This window comes from Ictidomys tridecemlineatus, chromosome 1 (genome assembly GCF_052094955.1).
Source record: "Ictidomys tridecemlineatus isolate mIctTri1 chromosome 1, mIctTri1.hap1, whole genome shotgun sequence".
NCBI classification, from domain to species: Eukaryota; Metazoa; Chordata; class Mammalia; order Rodentia; family Sciuridae; genus Ictidomys; species Ictidomys tridecemlineatus.
The window spans coordinates 188,067,102-188,073,968 of record NC_135477.1 but is presented as its reverse complement, the minus strand read 5'-3'; positions in this window follow the sequence as shown (position 1 = coordinate 188,073,968).

Sequence of the window (6,867 nt, the reverse complement as noted above, 5' to 3'; positions counted from 1 at the left end):
CTGCCCCTTCAAATGACCTCTGGCAAAACTCCAGTTGTTTCCTGGCTTGGATAAAGGCCTCCAGAGAGGAGCTCAGGAATTGGTTAAGCCAGCCAAAACTGCTCAGGCATTCTTCTGGGTGACCCAGAGGGGCTGTGCTCTTTACACTCTCACTACCCTGTTGAGTTGTGCCCCAGGGGGTTCCTTTCTGCCCTGGTGAATGTGGGCTGTCTACCAGCACTTCTCAAGCTGCACATGCTCAGGAATGTGCCCACTGCTGTGTGGAACATGCTCACCTGTCCAAGCCCAAAGAATGACTAAGAGACTCTGCAGAAAGCAAGGCTTTTCTTTAATGAATGTCTTGCAAGCTCAGGTGCCTGAGGGTCAGGAACTCCAGGTTGGGCACAACTAGTGTTTTGCCCCCTAGAGTGCCAGACCCATCCCCTGGTTCCTCATTGGCTGAGTACTATGGGGTGCACAATATTCCTCAGTCACCGAGCTTTTACTGTCTCCCATTGGGTTATTTAAAAGAATGTTCCTTTAGTTGTCCCCACCTCCCTTTGTTCTCTTGTGGTGGAAAAGTCCCTTGGATGAGTGCGTTTTGGCACATACACAGTTTATCTCTGTTGGTGAGGCGATGGTGGGGGGCTTCCCTCTCACCTCCTGTTGTCAAGGGCTATTTCACACTCCCTGTCAACTGCTTGGAACTTTCCATCCTGCCTTCCCCCCAGCTGCCTTTCCTACATCCCATCATTTCATTTAAAGCTAATACTGTATTCTGAAAACGTAGCACTGGACTTGGTTTCTCACTGCTGCGCATGATGGTGATCTCTCCAGTCTGGATGTGCATGGCAATGCTTCCCAGGATGAAGAGGCCACAGTCCTCCTGTGCGCAGGAAGACTCTGCAGTGGGTATTAGCCCCAGGGCTAACACTTACTTTGCTGCAAGTAATAAATCACACTTTACTCTGGAACCTCCTGGTTGTGCTATTGGTGGGACAAACCTAGTGTGTTCCATCACACCTGGACGTAACGACTTATCTGTGGCAAATAAAATGCAGCATGTGATGGGATGTCACTTCCGGTGTTCAGCAATAGAGAGAGAATGACTTCTCCCTCAGATGCTTTGCCATGTGCTTTCAGCTGCCAGCCCTGGGTGGAAGCCTGCTACTTGTTGTGAGTACACCCTGTGTGCTCACAGGACAAGTTCTAGGGGCCTTGAGCAACCAGAGGGTGAGCTGGGTGAAAGGCCCTCACACCATACCATTGGAGCCTACATCTTGTCTGCCCTCTCATTCAGGCACACCCTGCCAGGTGTCCTGACCCACAGAAACCAGGACGCATGACAAAATTAGGGTTTGCTGTTTGAAATTGTGAAATTTTGGGAATATGCATTAAACAGTGATTTAGCACATCTTTTGGTACCTAGAAGTGGGCAAAGTCCCAGCAACAGGCTCAGAATAAGAGTGTGTGTGTGGAGTCGGACAGTGGGCTCTGAGGAGGGGAGGTGGAAGTGTAAAGCCCTCTGGGGTTTCGGCTGCTGTTTTTCAGTATATGAGGAGCACCTCCTTATGCAACCTGAGGAAGGGAGCAGCACTCTCAAGCACTGATGTGAAAAATATGCCCAAGGACTGGGTCATCTGAGCTAAGGATGTTTCTGTATTTTGTTAGAATCAGTGCCTATTTTTTCTTGCTATTTTATATTAAAATGCAGGAAGAAAGATTAAATTTAAAGAGTTTAATATAAGGGAGCTAAGATTTGATAATTTTGACCACAGCAGCTTCCTCTAAAATGGGGCTAAAGCTATTAAAAGTAGTTCTGAGCAAAGAACAAACCCAGGGCATTGCTAGGAAACCCAGTCTTTTAAGATGCCTCAGGAGAGAAAAAAGACTGCAAATCTCATCGGAAAATACATTATTAGGTTGCCTGTCTAGCAAGTAAGTAAAACCCCAGGGTTCTTTCTTAGGGTTATCCTTTGCGATTAAACAGAATAATAAATTTTTCAAAACACGGAAGGAAGGCTGCACATAGGGCCAAGGCAGCGTGGGAGGGAGGAGGTGTGTCAGGGACACAGGCGGGGAGCGGGTATCCGCCCTGCGCGCACTCGGGAGCGCGGTGGGGCCAGTCGCTTCCGCCCGGCACCTGCCGGCCGGCCGCCTGGAGCGCAAACCCGGATCCCGAGGGCCTCTGGGGCCAAGCCCAGGAGAGGCTGTGCTGCCACTTTCTCACCTAGGCGCTCCTGGCACGAAGCTGGCAGCCCCCAGGCAGGCACCCAAGGAGATTTTCGAGGTCGCAGACAAATCATTAATTTGCTACAGCACTACTTTTCTGTGTCTTGTGATAAAAGCGGTGCAGCCACCACAGGGGGGACTTTGATTGGTACCCTGCTGGGGACGCTTTCTCTGTAGAGCAGCCACAGCCTTTGTCTCCTCCGTTTGGAGACGTTTCTTCCTGAACCAGTGGCTTCCAGACTCACAGAGGCACCTTCAGAAGTGATCTGTTCAGTATGTGCAGTGTCACCTGACTCCGCTGTCACGGTCACTTTGCGGCACACCCCCTTGACCACAGAGCCTTCTGAGACGTCCAGGAATCTCGGGGCGCTCCGCTTGCGTTGGGATTTCTCCATGGCGGGGACTAGGAGCGTTGTGGTAAGTAACCCAGGCCTGAGGACAAGGACGAATTAGGAGGCTGGGGCGGGGGGGGCTCAAGGTAGAGGCTCACCTAGGACGCCGGGCCTGGGTGCCATCCTCAGCACCACAAAAGAATAAATGAATGGAATAAAGGTATTGTGTCCAACTAAAGAAATTAATACTTTAAAAAAAAAGATAAACTAAGGACACTCTGTGAAAATTAATGCTTTGGAAAGGGAGACTCCTCCTCCCCTTTCCCACCAGCTGGTTTTCAGGGGACCTAATTAGCACATTCACTCTCACCTCCCAGGGATTTGACTACTTTCCTTTGAAGTGTAAACACCCTGTGGCAGCTCTCAGCCCAAGGCTAGAAGCCTTGTAAAAGGAGCCAGTTTCTGCTTTTTGTGTACACACTTCCCACCTGAGAACTCTTACACACAGTTATATATTGTTTTTTGAAATCTTGTGCACAACCATGTATCGTTTTAGAATGGAAAAGTTATGACAGTAGAGAGCCTATGCTGTGAAAAACTGGCAAGGGGTGCGGAATCTGGAGTGCTGATCTCCTCTGGGTCCACCAGCATAAAAAAAATTTGGTTTCTCCCACTCTTTGAGTGCCATTTGCCACTCCTCTCCTGATTCCTGCAACAGGACAGCCTTGTGAGACCCACAGACCAAACATGCACTTGACTGCTGGTGGGCTTTCTTCTCTTCACAGTCCACATTCTCCAAGCAAAGGGGAAGCTCTGGATCTAGAACTGAGCCTCTAAACCTCCATTTGCAGGAGTGAGAGGTTCTGTAGGAGAACGACTCATTCTTCTGGCCCTTCTGCTTCTTAGTCAGACTGCAGACCACCTCTGGCTAAACAGCCGTAAACATCAGGGCAGCTGCTGGAGGACCCTGCAGCCCGGTGGGACAGCGCACCAGCCTCTGGCACACCACCCCATTCATAACCATGACCCCACACTCTCCAGAATACCCAATTTCTTCTCTTCCTTCCTTTCCCTTCCCTTCTGTTCCCTTCCCTTTCCTTTCCTTCCCTTTCCATTTGTAGCAGGGATTGAATCCAGAGGTGCTTCCCCAGTCCTTTAAAAAACTGTTTTATTTAGAGACAGGTTCTCACTAAGTTGATTAGTTCCCAAGTTGCTGAGGTTGGCTTTGAACTTGAGATCCTCCTGCTTCAGGTTCCTGAGCTAATGGATTACAGGCCTGTGCCATTGTGCCCAGCTCCAGTTCTTTTAACAAGGTTGATGATCCTACAATGTCTGGAATACACACTCCAGGAAAGGGGAGTGTGTAGCCCACAGCTTCTTGTCCAAGAGCTCCTTCCGCCCACTTTAGTACATGTAGAGAGCTGATCCTCAGACTGTCAAAAACTGGGCAGACAGAAACTTTAGAGCTACTGGCTATGTGACATTAGATGTTGATTTCAGAAACCTAAATTTAGAAGAGTGGTAAAGGAAGTGAGCCTCCACTACCTCCTTTTTGATGGCCTAGAAATTTTCAATATTCTCTAAACTGCCCTTGCCAATAAAGGTGAACAGCAACATTGTTTTTGTTTGTTTGTTTTGTTTTGTTTTGGTGATTGCAATATCATATACCTCACTCTTGTTCTATCAAGTACATTCAAAACGAAGAAAGAAAATACACATTCTAACCACTTCCACATAACGGATTTGTACAGCTAGCAAGCATGTGTAGGTAGCAGTGCAGGAAAATCTGCTTTCTGTGCCTTGGCTTGCAAAAGACTCTTCTAATACTCCACGTTAAACTGAAGAGGAAAAATTAAATTTTCTAAAGAAACAGCTGTGTGTATTTAGAACATTAATGGATAAAGATTTCTTGGATGGTAGCCTTAAAACACACACACAAATATTCAAAAAAACAAACAAAATAAAACAAAACAAAAAACCAGAAGGCTATAACTACTAGAGAAGATAAGCTGAAAATTACTAATGACATTCCAGAAATAGATATTCTTCAAGTGCAGTCAGTTTCCACATGAAACTTTAGACTGGGTAAATGACTGCATATTATTCCTAAGAATCACCAACTAAAATTCATGTGAATAATATTCCATATACAACATTTTCTATATTCATTCATCTATTAATGGTACCTAGGTTAATTCCATATCTTAGCTACTATGAATAGTGCCTCAATAAACACAGGCAAGAAGGTATCCCTTTGATATACTGTTATCATTTCTTTTGGACATGTGCCCAGAAGCAGGCGTGCTTGATCATATATGGTAAATCTATTTTTAGTTTTTTTTTTTTCTGGTACAGAACTCAGGAGCACTTAACCTCTAAGCCACATCCCCATCCCTTTTAAAAATATTTTATTTAGAGACAGGGTCTTGCTGAGGTTCTTAGGACCTTGCTAAGTTGCTGAGGCTGGCTCTGTACTCCCAATCCTCCTGCTTCAGCCTCCTAAACTGCTGGGATTACAGGTGTTCACCAGTGCAGGCATTTTTAGTTTTTTTTTTTTTTTTGAGGACTCTCCATACTGTTGTCCTCAATAGTTGTAGTAGTTTACATACCACCAACCATGTATGAGAGTCCCTGTTTCTCCACAACGTACCCAACATTTACTATTATCTAGGCATAAAAAAGATTAAAGTCTGGAGTGCTGATTGCAGCAACATAGGTGAAATTGGAGCACATTGTATTAAATGAAATAAGCCAGACACAATAAAACAAGAACCATGTGTTGGTTCTTATATGTGAAAGCTGAAAGAAAGAGAACATGAATATGTAATAATGATTAATATCCATAATGATTAATAGAGGTTAGAAAGGTGGGTTGGGTAAAGAGAGACTTAATCAGTGTATGTTAGATGCATAATGTTGAAATAGCACAATGAATTGATTAGTGTATATTAACTCATATGAGTAATAGTTCATGTAACATATTGTCAAATATAGATTCATTAAAAGTAAAATTTAAAAAATCCAGATGAAAGAAACTGCAGGCAATTATACTTTTAGCTGAATGCTTTTTAAAAATTTCTCAAACTATTTCTTTTCCTTTTTTCTGATTTATGACTCACAATCACTTAGGAATACTAGTTATACCTCAATTATGACATTGATAAAGTCATCAATCTTTATGTTAGACTTATTTTATTTATTCTCTATTTTTATATTTATTCAGGTTTTCACAGAATTGGCACTTATAGAAGGACTCTAAAGAGATTGGTGGACATTTGAAATTTTCTTTGCATTGATAAGTATAAAGAAGGCTTACGAATTAACCATTTTTTTAAAAAAAGTTTGCATTAGGCAACCTTGATGAGCTTTTGTTAAAAAGTCTCTCTTTTCTCCAATGTATGTTTTGGCACCTTTGTCTAGTATGAAGTAACTATTTATGTGGGTTTGTCTCTGTGTCTTCTATTCTGTTCCAGGGCTTTTTGCCGGTTTCAGTGGCAATACCATGCTGGTTTTCTTACAATAGTTCTGTAATATAATTTAAGGTCTGGTATTATGATGCCTCCTGCTTCACTTTTCTCTCTAAGGATTGTTTTGGCTATTCTGGGCTTCTTATTTTTCCAAATGAATTTCATGAGTGCATTTTCTATTTCTATGAAGAATATCATTGGAATTTTAATGAGAACTGCATTAAATCTGTATAGTACTTTTAGTAGTATGGCCATCTTTTCCACTATCTTATAGTAGATAATACTGGAAAAGTACTCCATACTGTAGGCTTTCCTCTTTGCTGTACATGATAGACATATGGACCACCACAGGAACAAAGGTCAAATGCACTCCTGGTCCTTAACTCATGGCCTGATGGCCACTAGAGGAAAACATAAGCTTTTTTTTTTTTTTCTGCTTTCCCACCTTTACTCATATCTGTTAAAACCTTGGTATGTATTTTACCCATCACCCTGAAATAATCTTAATCAGCTCAGAGATTGAGATCCATCACTAGGTCGAGGATGCTCCCTCCATAACTCCCTCAGCACAAGCAGTGTAGGTAATGAAGTCTGCTGAGGAGACATCATAGTGCAAAATTTTCAGACCTTAATTGTGACTTGCTATGATTTTAATATTTTCATTTCTCAAGAATGTGTTCTTTTAAAAGCTACCTTAACTGATCGTCTCACAAGGCAGGGAAATGCATCCAGAAGGCAGCATCTATATGAAAAACTACCATTTGGTCAGGTTAATACACTGAACTTGGCTTTGTCAGAGTTAAAGTATCTTCACATGAAAAGAAAACATACCTTTGCTGGGCACAGTGTTTACACTA